Below are 20553 nucleotides of genomic sequence, written 5' to 3' on the forward strand. Positions count from 1 at the left end.
ACTCAGAGCTTTCAACCTAACTCGGAACAGTTGTTATTTATTGTTCATGCATCTTGGGTTGGATTTTCCTTCCCTGCTGATGTGAAGCCCTCTAGAGTTTTCCAAGGGAGGTCTATGCAGTCACGCCTGTGCTATCTTTCACGGATATTTAAAGGGCCAGTACGCAGACCTTCCTGGCTGCCAATTCCTATCAGACATCAGTACCCAGGTTCCCGCAGCCCTTCCCTGGGTCAAAGCCAAGGGTCCGAGCTACAGGCCAAAGAGTGACCAGGCCAACCGCCAGTCATGTTCATGATCTGAACTATCAACAGGATTGTACTTCTCACTCGCCTAGGTCTCTGACTTCATACAAAGAGGGTCTCATAAAAGGGATTTCTAAGTAATCCATGGTCACCAGTTATTTGCAAACATATATGAAATTTGGTCTACTGAGAAGAAAGTCAGGCTGGGTATCAGGAGAACCTTCCCCCATCAGTCACAGAGTAGTGACAGGATCTGGGGCAGACCGTTTGGCCTTTCCAGCACCCAGATTCAAATCCGTAGACGCGGGCCTGCCATTCAACAGCAGGAGAGGGGCCTGTGTGGGGGCCGACTCTGTGCCAGGCACTGTCTGAGGTGCCAGGGCTGTGAGATGACCCAGATGAGGTCTCAGTTCAGAGGAGCAGCAGACCCATCAGAAATGCCAGCTGCTGTGGAGAGGGCATTTATTGAAGTGACAGGAGGCATCAGTCTGGGGCAATCGGTGAAGGTGGACCTGGCATTTTACAGGTGTTCTTGGCGAAAGACATGGCAGGAGTGGAGGCCTGGGGGCATGGGCGGCTTATGAGCGGGGAACAAAAGGCTCTGACAGGAGAGAAAGGGTGAGGTAGGGAGGGGAGGGAGAGGAAGCTGGAGAGGGTGGGGTGGGCACCCCACGCCCTGGTCACCCAAGTTTGCCTCCCAGTCCTTCCTCCCTCAGCCCCGACTTCCATGAGGTCAGAGCAGTCACAGCTGACTTATCCAGAAGTGGTTCACCCAGCCCTGGGACATGAGCTGGGAAGGGCCACCAAGACCTATCACCAACAGTCCCACAAAGGCCTCGCCTGCCTTACCCAAGTCCATTCTATCTAGGATATGGTTCTAAGAAGTCTGATGCTCCAGGCTCCCAGAAGATCAGAAGACCAAATTCGCAGTTGAGGAGCTGACGTAAAGGCCAAAGGCAGACTTGCTGAAGCAGGGAGAGGCAACAATGCGAAACCCACCAGGGAGAAGTCAGCGGAGCCGTCATCTCAAACGGGACCGTTCAGAGTAGGGCGAAGAGCCCCACACAGCTCCGCAGGCCCCGGCCTCATCACTAGATCACCGCCCAGTGCAGTCACGGATGACACCTGACAGCCTCCCTGCCCCAACACCAAGTCACCGGAAAGTCTTTCAAATTTCACCGCTTTGCTTCTGCTGTCTCAGTCCTAGCTCTGTCCGCAGCCTCTCCGCAGCATGTAACTGTTGGCTGCTCTGTCTGGAAGCTCTCTTCCCTGCCACATGACACCTCCTAGGCCTCCTCCCTTCTCCCCTCCTGCCTGCCTCCTTCCCCACTCCTGGATGAAACCTCTCTTTGGTCTCTTCCGTCCTTCTCAGCTCCCCTCGTGCACAGCATGGTTCCTCTCAGGCTCGTGCCCCCCACCCCAGCAGAGACCCCTCCAGTCTGGGTCTCCAGCCCTTATTTCTCTCCCAAACTTTCAGTCCCCCATTTCCAACCAGCTGCAGGACCTCATGACCTGGATGCCTCTCTAAAATTCAAACCAGTGTGTTTCAAATGCGAGTTGTCATAAATCTGACATATTTGAAAGTGCTCTGGCCTGATGGCACTCCTGTAACAGACCCCTGAGTTTCCACTTCTCCCTAAACTCCTGTGGTGAATTCACCCTGAAGTTCTTCCTCTTCCTCCCCAATGTCCTGACACCCCTGGATCCCCGTCTTGTTATCTTCCAACAAAACCGCTGTTTCTCCCAAGGACCCAAGGCTGACTTCACCCTTCTGTGTGAGCAAGGTCCATTCTCTTTGAACGTGGGTCTCCGTCACTCCCCGAACCAAGACCCTTCATCTGCTCGCACCCGAAGCCTGGCATGCCATGGCTTGCACTCTTTACTTTTTCCCTCAGTTACCATTTTGGGGATCGTGCACCCCCTCCTTTAAGAAGCTAAGACTCCTCTCCCAGAAAAACTGCAGGTAAGTCCCCTCACTGTGACGTCACATGCCCTCAGGGGATGTCGTAAGCCACCCCCCCCCCCCGCCACAGCCCACACAGGGTCCAAGGAGCCAGCTCCACACCCACTCCCTCTGGTCAGGCTACCTGCTCTTCCCCACACATGCCATTTCCATCTCTGGGCTCTTGTCATGCTCAGGCCAGATGCCCTTGCCCCCATCAAGTCTTCCCTGGTCGCCAGAAGGTTCCCTCCCTGCATGCAGATGCACTCTGTGCTGCTTCCAGGGCACAGGGCACAGGGCATGTGTGTACATTGCTAAAAGGTGGGGCTGCACTGCCAGCCCTGGAAAGCAGGGAGCATGTACTCTTCTTGGTGACCCCACAGGCCTGCCCACACAGAGCACTCAGCGAGGACTTTGTGGCCATAATTAAGGTAACTACTGACGGTTGCTGCTTTGCAAGAGCAGTTAAAGCATGTCGCTTACACGCTGTTCAAGATGGTGAGAGTGCAACCCCAGAAAGCTGGCAGATGCAGTGTTTAGGCTCTAAAGAAGGAAACTGTAAAACATTCATCCGTCCTCAAACTTCAACCTAGGCCAACCGTTACTGAGAAGGGTAAAGCACCCTCCTCCACCCTCATCCTGATCACATGGTCTTGCCACCTTCTCTGAGCCTTGGGACCTCAAAGTCCTTGCCACAATCGTCCTTATGGGAAGAGGGGCACTTGGGATGAGGCAGAAGGAGCCCAGGACCTAGAGGGAAGCTGGCGGGGCTGGAGAAGCCTGAGCTTTGTCTCCCCGCAGCGAGTAGGGGCGACAAGCCCACCCTGATGTGACACTCGCACCAGATGTGTGGGAAGGACCTTTGTCAATGGCTGCTGCCACCTAGATGTGAAAACCGTTCATCCTTTCCCTACGTTTCACCTGCTGCTATGTCCCCAGCAATACAGGCATTTGCTAGAGGGGAGCCTGGTGGCTCCTCTTCAGAGGGTCAGATATTGACAGGCTGCTGCCAACCTCTGCTGCATTTGCTTTCCTGCCTGAAGCGCACTGTGGAGCATGACCCACCCCAGCACCACTGGGCGGGGTGGCACCCCTGTCCCAAGTCACAGGTGAGGACACTAAGGGGAGAGGCTGTTGGCTCCCCAACATGCGCCCGATGACTGAGCAGAGCTGCTGCTGCTGCTGGAAACGGCCCTGGCATCGGGGCAGGGAGAGCTCCCCAACCCCTCTCCTCAGACCCAGCGTCACGCTGGGCACATCTCATGAGGCAAATCTCATCAGCTCAGTTTTAGCTTGGAAACTTCTTGGGGGAGAGGCTGCATCAGTGCAAGCTTCTTAGACCGAAAGGTCTTAGCAGGAGGGAGCAAGCTTTAGAGCAAGCTCTTTCCCGCTTCAGAAAGTTCTAAAGTTTCCTGTTCTGTCCTGGGCTTCCCCCGCCAGGGCCAAGTGCATGACGCCAAGGGGAAGCAGCGCAGAGAAGGGCTATTTAAAGGCATGATGCTCCCAGCTGTTGTCAGTGAGCGCTTCTCAACGCAGATCCTCACGAAGTCAGTTCAGGGAAGGGAGGAAGCAGGGGAAAATGACAACTGGCTCCCATCCATTTATAGATTTTTTTTTTAAGTGCTGTTTTCATTTATTTCAGTTTTCAGAGAAAATGGAGAGCCGCCCGGAGTATCTCCTGTGCCAATGGCATTAGTTGTCTGTCACCTTTAAAAAAAAACTCTTTGACCCAAAGACAAAGTGTATGGTAAGCTTTAAAATTGTAAGTGTGTTACGGGGGTATGTGGGGGAGAAGGAGGCAGTCTTCTCATGTCCCCGATAACTGGCCAAAGGGCCTGTGGGGAGAGAGGCCTTGAGTCAGTCAAGCTTCTCATTCTACTCACACTGGAAGGGGAATTATTTTTAGACCAAATTAGAGCTAAATATGCCTTAGGACAACATTAGATTCTGACCCTCTTCACTGCTCTCCGTCCCTCTGCACAGGGTTTTATATAATCACTACTCATTCCAATCCCAGAGTCTCAGGCAAGGAGAATAAAACTTAAAGAACTGACCCCAGGCCAAGGCTGGGTAGGTTTTCCATGAATTCTCAGCAGGACCGGCTCCTGGCCTCAGCGCACAGGCACGGCCGTGGATGGATGAGACAGACCCCTCGGATCAGGAATCAGGGTGCTGGGGGGCTCCACGGGCCTTGGGTTTGGGGGTAAATCTCTTCCCCTCTCTGGGCACAGATCCCTCGTCTACAAAACAGGAGCTGTGCCAGACGACCTCCGAGGCCCTGCAGGCTGGAGGCTGTGGAGGATGGGGCTCGGAGTCAGCCACACCTGGGCTCAAGGCCTGGCCTGCTCCTCATGGGCTGTATCACCGAGGCAAGGGACTCACCTCTTCAGCTTGGATTTCTTCAGCTATAAAAGGGGAACCATAATGCCTCCACCAAAGGGTGGTCCTCATGAGGATGAAATGAGATGGTCCAACTAAGCACGTGGCCGGGTGCCTGGCAAACCAGATGATCAGTAGATGTAACCTGTTACCATGGGGACCCAGTGGGGTCTCAGGGGGAGAGGCCATGGGAACAGCCAGGGCATCAGCAGCTGTAGCAGAGAAAACCCCTGTGTGGGGAGAGAGGCCCTAAGGTCCTTGCTCTCAGTTCATCCCTTCCCCTGGGCCTTCCTGGATCACTGCTCACTTATCCTATCGAGCTGGCCATTGGAGGCACAGAGATGGTCAGTCTCAGGACCAGACACCCAGGCCAAGTCGTCGGGACACTGTGCATCTCTTGAAATGCAGCTCAGAGCTGCTGGAGGCATACTCGTGCTATCTAAGGGTGAGCCCTGCGGTGGGAGGCACCTGCACCCCCGGTTGGCTCCTGCCCCAGCTGCTGGGTGGGGTCCTGTGTGGGCTTGGTTGTGGGGAGGTCACAGCTGTGGACTAGAGGCATGCTTAAGAATCACGTGGCTCCGGCTACCCTGGATGGGGGCACCCAAGTTGGCCCAGTCCTCCAACAGACTTTTTTCTGTCCAGGGCAACATGTATCATAAAGGGGAGGCTGTGGGGCAAATAAAAAGAGCACTAGGCAGTGAGGCGGGAGACACGGGTTCTAGCCCAGGCCCCGGCTCGGCTTGTCCGGGGGGGCCCTCGGCTTCCTCCCCTGTAACAGGAAGATGTATCCCTGCTTATCTCTAGTGCCACCCAGTTATGGTTCTGAGATACCCCTGTGACCTTGTGCAAGCCACTTAACCTCTCTGTGTCCTGACTCTTCATCTGCTAAATGAAGGCACCAGCCAAGCCCAGACCCCAACACGCCGTAGGTGGCGGTGCGGTGAGGCGGTGGTTGGCGTCACCTGGACGCTTTCTCACAAACATGGCAGAGCTCCGAGCAGGTGTTCAGAGGCACCTCGAGCAGTTCGTGAGAGAGAAGGAAGGCCTGTTCCTCCCAGCCAGGGCCCTGTCCTCCCACCGAGAGGAGGTCCAGAGTCAGGGAGCTCATACTACGTTGTCAGGGGACATAATGCCTGGAAAGTTCAATCATCAATGTGTTCTGGGGAAGGGACTCCGGGAGCACTAAAGAGAGCTGTGGCAGGACACAGTCAGGGAAACCCTCAGAGGCCTCGAGATGAAGGCAGTGAGGAGCCTTTGTTCAACAAGTCTCATCAAAAGGGTTTTCTCCTCCTGGAATTATAGGTCTTTATTCATCCAACAGACCTTCTCAAAAGGACAAAAATCCATGAAATCAGCATCCCAACCTCTGAATCAGTATAGCTTTAAGAAAATGAAAACAAAAACAGAGAATAAAAAGCCCAAAGAGGTTGGAGACCAGAAAAGGAAGGAAACACATAAAGCAGAAGAAACATTGCACAGGGGGTGTTCACAACCCCATCGAGGTGGCAGGAGTCACAGTCCTGTTTTGCAGGTGAGAAGACAGAAGCTTGGCGAGTTTAGTTGAGACATCTGCCCAGGGTCACCCTGTCCCCCGTGCCTCTGGAGCACATCCTCCTGCTGGAGCAGGACCTCACGGAGGGGACCCTGTGGTCTTGCTGCCTTAGCCTCATTTACTTGGGACCTTTTATTCTTCAAGAGCCTAAAACAATCGTCCTCTTCCATTACAGGACTCCGTAGCCTCTCTCTGGAATTCCAAAATGCTTTTCTTTGGGCAAGCATCAGATAAGCCTTCTGATATTTGCTTGAGTCGGGCTAGTGTGGTGAGGAGGGTGAGGCAGGGTGGCAGGAGTGGTTCAGGGACACGACCCTCATTGTCAGGAAATCAGGGACATACAAATCAAGTCAGAATTCATTTTGGCACATAGAGGCAAGTTCCCAAACATCTAAGGCTCGTTTCTTTTTCCAGTCATCTTCTGCAGCTGTGACTTCAACTGGCACATGTTTTTAATCAGTCATATGCGAACCGACTGTGGTCTGAAAATCAAAGCAGTCCTGTAAATAGTGTAAGACAAGTCCCACTAATCATCCTTGTGGTCTTGCCTTGTCCTCATTGTCCTGAACGGCCACTGTACACACTGACTCATTTGGGGTTACTCTCCTCGTGTCTAAGGGGTCATCCTTGTAATAGAATCTCTACAAAGAAACCCGGTTCTGCTTCAGGGCCCGTCACCCCACACCCACCCAAGGCCCCCATGAAGACTGCCCATCCGCCTCCGGGGGCCCTGGTGAGCAAGTGCCTGGCATGATGGGAGCCTGTTTTGTCACTGTGCCCTGGGCGATGCCAGCCTGGCTCACTGCTGTGGGCTTTAGGAACAAACAAGTGGTTGTAACCGGTTCGCACACAGTCTCCCTAAATGGGCCAACCCTCCAGTAGGCCTGCTTCGTTTTTAGGGGTTCCAAGCTCATAAAACAAGGAAACTAACACACTTGAGATGCAAAGGCTTGATATCATCTTGAGAACATTGTATCCCATGCTCACAGCCTCAGGCAGAAGTCCTCGCCCTCAGCTGGAACCGGTCTCCCCTCTGCTGGTTCCGGGGCGCATCGGGCCTCCAGCCTCAGGCCTGGTCGCGGTCTGCCTGGAGTTGGAGATGTTTAGATTGGTGTCTAGACTCTGTCTTATGCAGCTAGGGCTCCTCGCCCGTGAGAAGGCTGGGACTGCAGTCTCAGTATGTGTCGAATTAAATAAAATGCTGTTTTAGGAGGACTTCAACAAACAACCAAGTGGGATCCATTTCGAGACATCAAAGTATTGGGATAAAATCTGGCTCCTTCTAAATCACAGGGTATTTTCCAATGCGTACTAGAACGAAAAAAATTACCTAGCGGTTCTCTCTCCTTCTGAGACTCTCCAATGAGGCCTTCTGGAGCCTGGCCAGTTCCTCTGGGGCTAGAGCAGCTTGCAGCCAGCTTCTGCAACTGCAGGGCCAAGAGCGCGGGGGTGGGGGTAGGGGTGGGCTGCAGGCCTCTGCTCTCCTGGTATCCCGTGGTGTGGTGTCTGAGAAAGGGAGGAGGCCAGGAGAGGGCCAGCTGGTCAAATGAAGGGGAGGGACGGGGCAGCCCGCATGGGCCTGAGCCTCTTGTGGCCACAGAGCTGCCTTCCTGCCCTGGGCTCCTGCCTGTTTCATGCATCTGTCACAGTCCAGCCTCTCTCCCACACCCCACTAGATCACAAGACCTGTCATACTTATCCATCTTTGCATCCCACGTCTGAGTCTAGTGCCCAGCACACAGCAGCTCAAAACATATTTCTCAAACGAATGTAAACACCTGGCTTATTTAAAGATGTACTTTAGAATGATAACATTTTATAACAGCAAGAAACCTCATAGGTCATACTGTCCCATCATTACAGGGAAGGGAAAACTAAGGGCCGCAGAAGTTGATGGTCCCTCTAATGTGGCACAGGCCTTCTCTGTAAGGCCCTTGAGGGCAGGATTTGGAGATGGCTTATCCTTAGTGCCGTATGGTGCTCACCTCCCTTAGGGCCTCACAGCAGGTGAATGTCTCTTTGGTGCATGAATGAATGAATGAATGAATGAGTGGATGAATGAATGGCTGGCCCAAGGGGCAGCCCTGAGGCCCCAGAGCTAGTAGGCAGAATCTGACCAGTCCTCACTCTCTCCTTGCCCTGATGCTCTTTCTATCATGAACCTGCCTGATGAGAGGCTGGGAGGATGAGGTGGCAGTATGGCCACTGAGAAAGGCAAGGCTGCCCCCACCCCGACCTTGGGAAGGTCAGCTGAGATGATGCGGTGCACCTGGCTGGGCTATGGGGAAGACAGATGTGTTGGGGGCTGAGGAATGTGGTGCTGCCTGAAACCTGGGACCCTGGAGCAGAGCTATCACCCCGCGTCTTCCTCGTCTCCCGCTCTGCGCCTGCTGGCATGTCTAGACGGCAGGTGCCTTGGCATTGGGCATCTCAAGTTCTCTGCTAGCTCTCCCCAGGGCTGCTCGGGCAGGAGCTCAGCACTGGCTTTGCCTGCAGCCGTGAGGATGCCCGTGGAGGGTGCAGGGATCTCTCTGCAGGCCCAGTCGGGAGGAGGGCTACATGTGCAGCTCACCTGCGCTGGACTGCTGGGGAGAAGCCGGCCGCCTGTCTGATGGCGGTGAGTCACTGCCAAGATCACAGATTACCCTCCCCTGCTTAGTCAGCAAAAGGGGAAAAACCAAAGGATGACCCTCAAAGAGGAAGTGCTCAGGGTCCTAGCCAAGTTGACCACGCGGAGTCCAGGTCACACCCCAGTGGGGATCGTGCTTCCAGCCTTCCATTCCACATCGCCAGACATCGGCCTCCCCAGGAAAGCGCCAGACCCCCAAAGGACTGACAGAACAATTAGGAGATCAACTCTTTGCAGCATAAAACAATCTTCTCCTCCGCAGAGAGTCTCTCTGGGGCTTTTAACTGTTGTCTGCCTGGTTGTGAATCTGGTTTCTCCCACGAGACTCCCAGCACTGATGTCTCCCACAGCTGCTTGGGCCCCTGCCTGTTGCCTTTTGAGCTCACCGTCTGGTTACACCAGCTCTCTGGGTGTTCGCCCTCCTAGTTGGATGCTCACAGATTCCCCTCGAAGGTCTGGGGGAGGGGCAGCAAGGATGGTCACTGTCCCTCTGCTTTTCAAGTCAAATCCCCCTGCCCGGCAGCTGAAATGATACTCACAGATGCCTGGCTCTCTGGGCTTACAGATGGCAAAGCAGCAATCCCAAAAGAAGAAACTACGGAATGGGTGAGGATGCCCGAGGCCTACCCTCCCTGCTGGGCTGAAGGTGCCATGGCTGTAAAGGCCTGAAGGTGGGCTCTGCTGGGCTGGGCATGGGGGCGAGTTCCATAGCAGCCTGGCAGGAGGCAGAACTTCTGACAGGTGGAGGGCCTCAAACATCCTGGGGAGGACGGAGAGGAGCAGAAGGACTGCTCCCCTGCCCTCCTGGGCTGCGGGGCCCGCTCCACTCTGCACAAGCCTGGGGCCCTGCACATGCTGGCAACAGGTAGCTCTGTGGCCCCATGTGCCAGTTACAGAGAGAGAGGGAGGGAGGGAAGGAAGGCCTGGAGGGAAAGGAGGGACATACATACGATGGGGATAAATGATATCCACCCGTGGTATGAAACAGGCTTGTTCAAACGATAGGTGTAATCCATTAGCGGGTTGTGAAATCCACCTAGTGGGGCCCAATCAGCATTAAAATAAAATGAAATACAATCAGAGTACATCACATGTGGCAAGGAGAAATATTTTTTTTGTGAAACTTTTGTGGATGTAAAATGAATGTCTTCCTGAGGATTGTGGTTTAAAAAAAAGTCTGGAAGCCAGGAGTATACAGGAAGGGAGGTGCCTACTACATGCTAGCAGTCTGCTATTTGCTTTCATCTCTACTCTTACGTTCACTCCTCCTGAGGGGCCTGCCACCAGGCAGGTATCATTACAGGTTCCCCACCACCTGAAAGTAAAGCATCCCTGTGAGACCTTTTGGAAGCTGAAACGGAATAAGGCAAAGATGCAGTTACCCTAGACTGTATCTTGCTAACGGATGCACAAAATAAATCGAGACAAAGCAAAGACGTTCACACACACAGTTCAAAGCTGTGGTGATGGATGCTGAGATGCTGAGTGTGGTTCCCAGGGAAGGAGCCTGGTGGTGCCACTCTGGTTGCGCGGGATGTGCATTGCCCTTATGAGGGCTCGCTGCAAAACAAATGCTGAACCATATTTTTGCTTTTTGCCTTTTTTAAAAAAATAAAAGTGAAAATTCTCTTTGGATTTCTTTTGGTTAGTGAAAACAGGCACTAAGGTAGGTCTTTTGTAAAAGCAAAGTGGCATGCTTTATGCGAACTTTCAAAAAGTGAGGGACACCGCTATCTTTATTTTTGCCAATGAGAAATCTATGAGATTTCAGAGGTGCAAAGTGACTTTTCTAAGATCACACAGCTATTTATGATACCAGAGCTGCTTGACTCCAAAGTGCACATTCTTTCCATACCACCATGATGTCCAGTGGAAAAAGTGCAGGCGACCGAGTGTGGAGACTGGCCCTCACCTCTGGCTCTGCTGTGTGACACTGAGTCACTCCTCTGCTTCCTCATCCAGACAATGCGAGTGTGACAGAGAGGTGATTTCTAATTGATTTGGGGATCCTCCTTCTCTCAGACAACATTTGCTGGTGTTTGGCAAATTCAAACTTCGCTTTTTGGAACTTTCTGGAATTATTTTTCTTTGACTATTTTTGGAATAATTTCCGGATGTGGAACTCACAGACATGGAGGGCTGACTGTACTATTATCCATGGTTATTATTACTGCTTTGGTATCAATCCAACCACTTTGGCCAGACAGGTTCCTAAGCGGAAGCAGTAAGTTAATAAATGACCTCTCCCAGCACTTTGCTAAAGGGGTTCCCTCCAGAGCCTTAACTGGCATCATCAGAGGCACTGCCGGTCTGAGGTTGCTACACAGCTCCCTTTTGTCTCCAGATCCGACTTAGGACCCCACGAACGTAGGGGCCAGCATCCATCCTTCAGATCAGCAGAGAACCGAACATTCACTCATTCATGGAGAGCTCTGCGCTAGTCCAGGGCTGCTCCCTGCAGGAGTCAACGCATGCATCTGAACAAGGCCTGGCCCCAGGGGGGACACAGCACTGCTGCGTGCTAACCCTGGTGGGAGCTGAGTGGCTTCTCTTTTACAGGCAGGAGCCAAGCTCTCCTCCGCCGGCTCCTTCTTCCTGCTTTTGCTCTGGAACACCCAGAGCAAACTTTCAGCCTGGAGTTGGCTTTTTGTTTCTGCTCAGAGCTATGCCAGGGCATTATCCAGCAGGCCAGACGTCTAGCACTTTTAATAACAATAATAATAATTTGCATTTATATAAGGTCTTTCATCGGGGAATCTTCAAGAGTTTCACAAACAATAATTAATTCCCCGTGGCAATTCAGGGAGCCAGCTAAGTAGAAGTCTCTTTGCTTTGCAGATAAAGGGTACTTTCTTGAACCATGTAACATTTTGGGGGCCTCCCTGTCTACCCCAAATCTAGCTACCCTCAAGGCTTGGCACAAGCATCAGGCCCTCCACAGAGCCTGCAGCATGTCCAATAGCCATAATGTTCTTCCTTCTCCTGAACTGGAATTTGTCCCCTGGGAACCCCCACCGTGGGGCCTACTTTTGCCTTCTGGGACAAAACAATCCCACCTTAACTGTCTGGGGCTGCTGTGTGATGTCTTTGGTGGACATGTTGTCTACTTCTGTGGTCATCCTTGGGCAGAGCTTGCTGGCTCACACTCACCAAGGTTCAGTGAGGCCCGGGGAACTGGGATGGTGGGGGGAGCTGAGGCCTCTGTCACATGCTCTGAGCTCCCCCCAGCCCCCGCCAGGCTGCCTTCCTGGGCAGGAGTTCCCGGGTGTTGCTGGCTCTGGAGCCCTGGGTCAGCCCATCTTTAAGTGCAGCTCTTTAGATATCTCCCCCCACTGGTGGAGACATCGGAGGCTTCCTCTGTTCATCTCTGGGGGCTGCACCTCAGTGACCCAGAAATATCCTCACTTTCTGTTGAATGAATGTCAATGAATGAAAACCCTTCTTTCCTAAATCCATTCTTAAGTCTAGGCAATAACTGTCAATTGCAAGGCCTGGTTTTTGGAGACCAAGAGACAATAAACTCTTTAGTTCTTTTTTTTCTTAAAAAAAATTATAAATCAATAAAAAATGTAAAAAAAAAAAAGCAAGATTAAAAAAAAATTTTTTTTAACCCTTCTTTATCAGAATACATACTTGGTGCTAAACTTGAGGAAAGGATGCACTGACTGCTGAGCTAGAAACCAGCACGAGGGAGAGAGCTCCACGATCCTCCTCCTCTCCCAGGAGTTAGAGGGACGGGAGACCTCAGCACTGGGTCAGGCAGAGGGGTGAATAGAATCCTTTGCTAAGTTTATTTCAAAAAGTTAGATCTTCTGGGGAAAGCAGCAACTCCCCTGAGTGATTTCTGGGTCCTTGCTGGTAGCTTTATGCCTGAAAAGACATCCACCCTCCTCTGCCAAGAGTACATTTTTTGAGTGAGATTTTTCTCACAGTGGCTTAGCATGGAAGGAATTTCGAGCATCCATCAAAAGCTCTTGTTTTCCTAAAACCTGCACCCTGGTGAACATGACCATTGGTTTGTGGTGACAGAGCCTCATTTTACTCTGAACTCACACGATTCCCACTTCCTGGGCTAGAGTTAGGGGTGATCATCTTTGGCTTGGACTTGCCCTGGCTCATTGATCTGGAGGATGCCTGGAAGAAGAAAAGTGGGCTAGAGAGGGAATCTGCTGGTGTCATGCTGAGGCGAGGAGAACGTTTGGAATCAGAACTGAATTCAGACATGGATCTGTCACTTAGTGCCTGTGTGTCTCAGGGAAATTCTATTTAACCTCCCTGAGTCTCTGTGTATTTCTCTCTGATGGTTCTACACGACTTGTGTGGTGGTTATGTGACAACGGTGCCAGGCACACGGTAAGAATTCGAACCAGAGTAGCTCCCTCCACCCCGCCCCCCCCCCCCCGCATCACATGGCTACGTGCACACACTGAGGAACCCCCGTGTCACTTTAATTCAATACACATTCGCTGAATAGCTCCTGGTTACAAGAAGGTCTAGAATACCCGGGACATGGCCTAAAAGCACCAGCACTTAGTAGGCTTCAGTAGTTGCTGAATAAGTAAATGAACTTACTTGGTATTTGGTATTTTACAGTTTACAATATGCTTTTAAAATAATCTCATTTTAATCCAAGCAACAGTCATATGCAAGAAACAGATAACATTACTCTATTCCCACCAAACATGCAAAGAAACAGACTTGGAGAGAGCAAGTAACCTACCCAAGGTCAGGTGCATGGTGAAGGCAGAGTGGGATCAGATCTGAGCCAGTGCTCTGCGACGGCACACTGCCAGCCCTGGAGGACCTTTGGTGCCTTGTGCGGCTTTGGAGCAGACTTGGAGCAGGAAGAGCATGGTTCTGGGGCACCCATGTTCCACTAGAGGGGCCCTATTGAGCACCGCTCCCCATCTCACATCTGGCTAGAGTATCTGCAGCTAAAAGTGAGGGACCTCATCATGAGTCTGGTGATCTGCAATGCAAAAATTTTAAATTGGAAACATTTGCTAACTGGGGAGCTCTGGTCCCAAGCTAGCGTGCAGGGCTATTCCTCAAGGTCAGTTTCACTGGAGCCTCCACCACCCTCCCCGCAGGGTGCAGTGGCGCTGATGCCCACACTCCGCCCTTTCTTCTCCAATCATATCTTTTTAGGGCACCGAGAGAAGTGCTTTTGTCCACAGGACCCTAACTGTTCCTTAGCATAGCACTCTGCACAATTTAGGGGCTCAGAACAGTGACAAAATACATTCCTCTTTGTTCCCAGCGGCCTTTTAGAACAAAGAAAGTGGACAGGAAGTAGACACTGAGTCCTTGATACTCTGGGCTCCCAGCCTCTCTCTCTTCTCAGTCCTCTAGCCCCTGAGCTGCTGGGAACCGCTGGTAGATGCAGAATGAAAGGGTAGGTTCGGAATCTTGCAAAATTCGCCCACATGGCTGGCCCCAGTACAATTTCCAGTGTGAGTGGAGAGGTAGAAATCAGATCTGACCACAAAGCTGTCGCACCCGTGGAGAGAGTTCATAATAGCCTTCTCAAAACTGCTCTGACAACACACCCTGCAGAGGAGGGTGGTCCTGGCGGAATGTCGTCACTGGGCAACGCATAACCCAATGCCTGCGGAGTGAGGTCAGTCTCCACCACCGTGAGCCCGTCTGCTCTGGACTCTTAACACACTTCTTTGTGCTGCTAGCATATTACCTCTGAGACACAACTGTGTGGAAAATCATGTGCGTTCCATAAGCTGAGCCAGTTTTAGGTCAGGAGTTGGCAAAGAAGAACCAGGAGGATGTGGGCTCTCCAAAACAGGCACCTCCATTGGATCCAGGCTCCTGGTGCAACTGGGGGAGGGCCATGTCTCTGTGCCCCCAGCCACGGGGGGCACCCAGCTCCCAGCCTTAAGGCTCTGAACCACCCCTGCTCTCCAGCAGTGCAGAGGGGACAGGTCTTAATGGGTGTGTTGGGGGCCAGCCCAGGCTAATGTAGCCTCCAAAACCAAGGCCAAGGAGAATTAACCTGCTGTTGGCCGGCAAGGCCTTGTGAGAGGACCTCCCTGGACTTCTAAGCTGCCAGGTAGCAGGAGCAGCTGCTACACCAGGGAATGTGGCATCTGCCCTGCAGAACGGTGTCTGGCCAAGGGAGTAATTGGGGGCCACAATCCAGCCCCTGCTCACTTGCTAAGCTGTGTGCTTATCTAGAGCTAGATGCCTCACGAAAGGGCAGGTTTTCCTCACCCAAAGCTACTAGCCAAGTCTGCACCAACCCAAAGGGCCATCTTTCTCTTTATAAAGGTTCTTTATAGGCTAGGGTGGCCCTGACCAGAGGATCATGCAGTTCTGTGCTTTGGATCCCCTATTATGCACTGGGAACATGGGTACGGGATTGCACTGGGATGCAAATTTTATGTTAGAATCTTGTTTATACTGCCATCGGGGAAGAAGATGAAAAAGATTAGTTCTTTTCTAGTCTCTGCATTTTTCAAAGCATCTTCCTGTTTTTTTCTCACCACAGTCACCAACTTACCCAGCCACTTTGAGCTACTCCTGCCCCATCTCACTGCTCGGACTCAGAGACGAAGGCAAACACAAACAGCAGGTGGGTGGGTCTGGGCAGCCACGCAGGTTCTCAAGGCAGCATTTGGCTCCCTTTCCTACATAGCTATCAAGCAGACAAATCAGCGTTCTCTTCCGTGTGGGTACAAACGGGTGTCCCACCTTGAACCATGCCACTGAATACAGTCAGACCTACATAGCTGGGGTGTCTTTTCACCAAAATGGATGGACACCAAGGATGCCAGAGACTTTGGGACCAATAAACAAATACAGAGATACAGCAAAATAAACTGGAAAAATACAGCAAAATAAACCCCCATCAATTCAGTCCTTGGGAGTGACAGCAGCCACAGGCAAAACGTAAATGAACGGATGTGGCAGTGTTCCAATAAAACTTTATTTATAAAAACAAGCAGCTGGCTAAATTTGCCCTCGCCTATTGTTTGTCAGTTGTTCAACCAGTCCAACCCTTCTATCTGCCAAGGGAGAGTGAAGTGGCTCCTTCCTGCCACAGGACCCACTGAGACCATCTAAATCCAGGAGTGGAATGGCTTGTGGGGAGGAACAGAGACACTGCTGCAGGCCTCAGAGCCACCAGTATGGAAGCCAAGCTAGCCACTGGGATAACTAGAGATTGTGACGCACATGTTCAACTTCACCAGAAAGGCCCCAAAATGCAAATGGAAAATCACAGGTTAAAATCTAATGAGATTAAAGAATGAAATAATGCCATCTGCAGCAACATGGATGGACTTAGAGGTGATCATACTAAGTGAAGTAAATCAGACAGAGAGACAAATATCATATGATATCGCTTAGATGTAGACTCTAAAATATGACACAAATGAACTTATTTACAAAACAGCAAGAGATTCACAGACAGAAAACGAATTTATGGTTACCAAAGGGGAAGGTGGGAGGGATAAACTGGGAGTTTGGGATTAGCAGATATAAACTACTATATATAGAACAGATAAGCAACAAGGTCCTACTGTATAGCACAGGGAACTACATTCACTGTCTATAATGAAAAAGAATATGAAAAAGAATATATGTATATATATGTGTGTGTGTATATATATATATATACACACACACACACACAAATATATATAACGGAATCACTATGCTGTACACCAGAAGCTAACACAACACTATAAATCAACTATACTTCAATGAAAAAAATTTTCTTAAAAAAAAAATCTGATGGGATTGGGAAAGACAACCCCATATCAAGCTCAGTCTGCAGAGATGCAACCATCAGTTATATCCTTGTAAGTACATGTTGCCAGCGTTCATTCATCAGTTAGACTCAGGCACAGTCTTAAAACGCCTCTGGCGGAGGGCTGGAAAAAATGGGAAGCAAGGACTTGGAAAGTGACTGGCACTTGTCTGTGAACAATATGAGAAGAAAACAGCAAATTCATTTTTTCCAGTCAGCAGCTAGTCAAACATCAAACAGCACAGACATGGTCAGAGAGGACAAACCCTGTCGTCCGGGGCTGAGAACAGGTTGTTTTGGCTGTCAAGCATTTTCAAAACAAGTTTTCTTGGTCTCATGACAGGTTGTGGCAAGAACAAGAAAATAAGAAGAGTGGAAGATCCCATGATCACCGCTCCGGGCTTCCACGTGGGCTGGCTCTGCCTGCACCGTCAGGCTTGCTCTCTGAGGGCACAAGTCCAGCTGGTCTTAGGACTAACACCACCTCGTCAGTGACACCACCAAGTGAACTGATTCCTCTCAGAACCGTCTGGCAGCCAGATAATCATTCTAGTCTGGGAGGAATAGGTCAAAGGCACTCTTAAGCCCAAGGGTGCTATTCTGCTCAAACCTCCGCCTTGCTTTGTTTCAATTTTCACCTCCTGTTACGTGGACAAATGACTCTTCTGAAACAGAGGGTAAAAGCCACCTGCTTTGAGGTGGATTTTTCCGTCTCAACCGCAGAAGGCTGGGGCAGGGTGGGGCAATGGGATCAGCAAGGAGGCACCCTGGAGGAAGGCCAAGACCTGGATGGTCTAGAAAGTGCCATGAACCGCCCGCCAGCAGTGATCCTGCTCTTAGAGGCTTAACAGACAGCCTGAAGGAGAGGAGGAGGCAGGTGCACAGCTGAGAGTGGCAGCGCCAGAGGACACGCAGCTGAGTGGAGATCTGGAGACTAGCTGTCATTCAAGTAATCCAGAGAAGATGGTCACAAGTCACCAGACATATGTGTCGGGAATTCTCAGCTCCCCTGAATTACTACAGAAGAACCCACAGTAGTAGACTCAGACTTTAGTTCAGGCCCAGTTCTGGAGAGATGTGTGATCTTGGGCAAAGCACTCTCCTTCTCTGGGTCTTCTGTTTCCGTGGCACAGTGGGGCAGCTGGACTGTCCTTCCAGCTCCAGGACTGTGGTGCCCAGACTGCCCGGAGCAGGCGCATCTGGTCAGTTACCACCATGCCTGCTCTGGCTGTCACAAGTCACACACACTGCAAGGACAGCTAACGCCCACCCTTTTAGCAACGTTCCTGGAAGAAACGCTGTGAAAGAGGGCTTGCTCTTATTCCATGAGACAAGTTATTAGACCACAAAGGCCATCTTCATTCTGCCAAGTGTCTGCGAGAATGTTCTGAAGAAAGCAGACTGGGAAGATGTGAAGATGGGAACAAGACATCCTGCCCCACTTGACCTCGGCTCCCACCTCCAAACACACACAGGGGGACCCACGGCATTTAATGTCTCTACCCAGGAAGTGACCGGAAGGCACTGCCGAACTCTGCTGAGCGTGGCCTTTCTTACCTGGGGGAGAAGATGCGTGGGTCCCCCTACCCAAGTAGGCAGATGGATGGCTCTGACTGGTTCTTGAGTTGTCCCTCCACCTGGGATGGCCATATAAATTCAAATTTCAAATAAGCTTCGAATAATGTTTAGTATAAGGATGTCCTAAGTATTGCATGGAATATACTTATTTTAAATTCTTTGGTATTTATCTGGAATTCAAATTTAACTGGGTATCTTGTATTTTTAATTGCTAAAACTGGCAGCCCTAACTCTGGAGAAGAAGAGTGGGTCTCCTGGGCGTTGAGGCAGCAAAGAAGGAGTGAAAGGGCCCAAGATAAACATTCCTTTATAGTGCTGTACAGTGTGACCCACCTTAAGTTTTTACTGCCTTCCTTAATATGTTCAAGGCCAAGATGGATCTGTTATGATTTATATCTCTAAGCTAAGGCAGATCTTTGTATCAATACGTAATTTGTTAATTTAAGGAAAACCTTCTTGCCTACCGAAATGAGCAATTATGGAAAACTCTGGTTTTCTGAATTTGATTTTCAGAAGAGCTCCAGAGATTCCTGCTTTGCAATTCTGACTTGCACTCAATGTCCTGGGGACTTAACGCCATGGATGGCCCCAGCTTCGGAAAAGAATCTCAACCAGTGACGGGCTGTCCCAAAAATCAATCAGCAGGCTCTGGAGTTGGGGTTCTTCAACACAGCTGGATACATTTTAGCACCTGTAGGGTAGTGACCTGTGTGTGTGGTTCCCGGTGCTTTGCACATGCTCTTTATATACAGTTGACCCCTGAACAGTGCAGGTTTGAACTGTGCAGGTCCTCCTAAATGCAGACATTTTTCAATTATAAATACTACAGTATTGCACAGTGTGTGGTCGGTTGAATCCGCAGATGCAGAGAAACCCTTGTTACAGAGAGTTGACTCTATTATATGTGGATTAACCCCATGTTGTTTGAGGAGCCACTGGAGTGTATACGGCTCTTAAATGTTGGCTGAACGAATGACTAGCAACAACTTAACTACAGAAACCATTGTTTTGCTTGATTCTCATGATCAGGGCTGCTCTAAAGCCTGTTCTCCCGACAGCCACGGCATCTCTACCCGGAGACTCAGCCCTGACCATCCAGGGCACCCTAGGAGGCAAGCCACGTTTTCTCCTCAGAAGTGATTCTGGATTAAGGACTTCCCTAGATCACTGCAGCCTCACTTCTGCTTTCTTGGCTTCCATTTTCCATTAGGCATGACTAAGTGCCAGGGGTTCTGTCTGGGAAGAGAGGAGTCACTGGAATTTTTCATCCTCTTCTTGATGGAGGCAGCTGTGAAGCAGTATTCTTTCCTTTGGCCTGCTCCATTATAATACCGCTTTCTTCTTTTGCCCATTGATTCTAGTAATAAGTTTGGCCACAGGGATGTTTACCTTCCCTCAAAAGTTCTCAGTGCCAGGTTTTCATACTCTCAGAAGAGTTATTTCTGCTCCAGAATACCTTGGGCTTTCCCCATGGCCACAGCAGCCCTCTGCCTCCTGGGTGACCCGCTAGGAAGAAGGTTCCCGTGCCAGGCTGCCCTGTAGAAGGTGGATGGGTACATGCATGCAGGCATGCTACCCTCCAGCCCTTGACTCTGCTGTGCTGTTTCCATGAGCAAGGGAGCAGAAAACAGGCAGACTAAACATAGGCGGTCAGAGGGGCTTGGGCCAGGCCCTGGACCAGTGATCAGGGGCACACAGTTCTAACCTTCATACTGCATGGCCTTCAACAAGTTCTTTCAGGAAATGAACATGATGAATTGAGTATCAAGTCTATGCCAATCACAGTGCTAAAGGTTTTATACCAATCGCTTTATTTAATTTCTACCACGACGGTTAATACTTACAATATTCAGTCTTGGCTGTACTAGATGATCTCTAAGGTCCCTTCCATGTTCTATGTCCTGAGACCGGCCCCCACTGTCACACTTACCTTCCTAGATGCATCCCTGCTTAGTCCCTCAGCTTAGGTCTGCTCTGTTAGCTGTGGATTTGGCAGGGGGGCTGGTCACTGAAGTAGTGATAACCACCCCAGTATCTGCTCCCTGTTTTTGATCACTTCTATAAAGCTGCTATTTTAAAAGGTCATGAGTATAGTTCATTCTCACAGGTAGCCCCTGTGCTGAAGGATCTGATAATAGACAAGACAGAATCCCATTTCTGCAGAAATAAGGCCTCTGCTTGTCATTCATGATGTGCACAGACTGGATAGTGGTTCTTCGCTGCTTCCCTTTTTTCTAGAACTCATGCCTTAACGAGGAGTGATAGAAACACAGGGTTTGGCCCTCCTGCCTTGGCTGGACTCCACATCACATGTGACAGCCCTGAGCAGCCCTGGCAGCACCTGTCAGAAACCAACACGCATGTCTCAACAGTCAAGCCTAATTCCTGAGAAGCTGTTTTAACTTGACATCTGAAAAAGTATTACATCCAGAATTATTTTACTGGGTGTGTATTTGGGGCAGATGT

The 20553-nt window shown here is 50.7% G+C and overlaps 1 protein-coding gene across 3 annotated transcripts in view; it reads right to left on the reverse strand.

Moving 5' to 3' along the window:
• The window catches only part of BABAM2 (BRISC and BRCA1 A complex member 2), a 355229-nt gene that overhangs the window by 386 nt on the left and 334290 nt on the right, over positions 1–20553 (reverse strand). The gene's annotated exons all lie outside the window — the stretch shown is intronic.

The sequence above is a fragment of the Camelus dromedarius genome, chromosome 15 (assembly GCF_036321535.1).
Source record: "Camelus dromedarius isolate mCamDro1 chromosome 15, mCamDro1.pat, whole genome shotgun sequence".
Classification (NCBI taxonomy): domain Eukaryota; kingdom Metazoa; phylum Chordata; class Mammalia; order Artiodactyla; family Camelidae; genus Camelus; species Camelus dromedarius.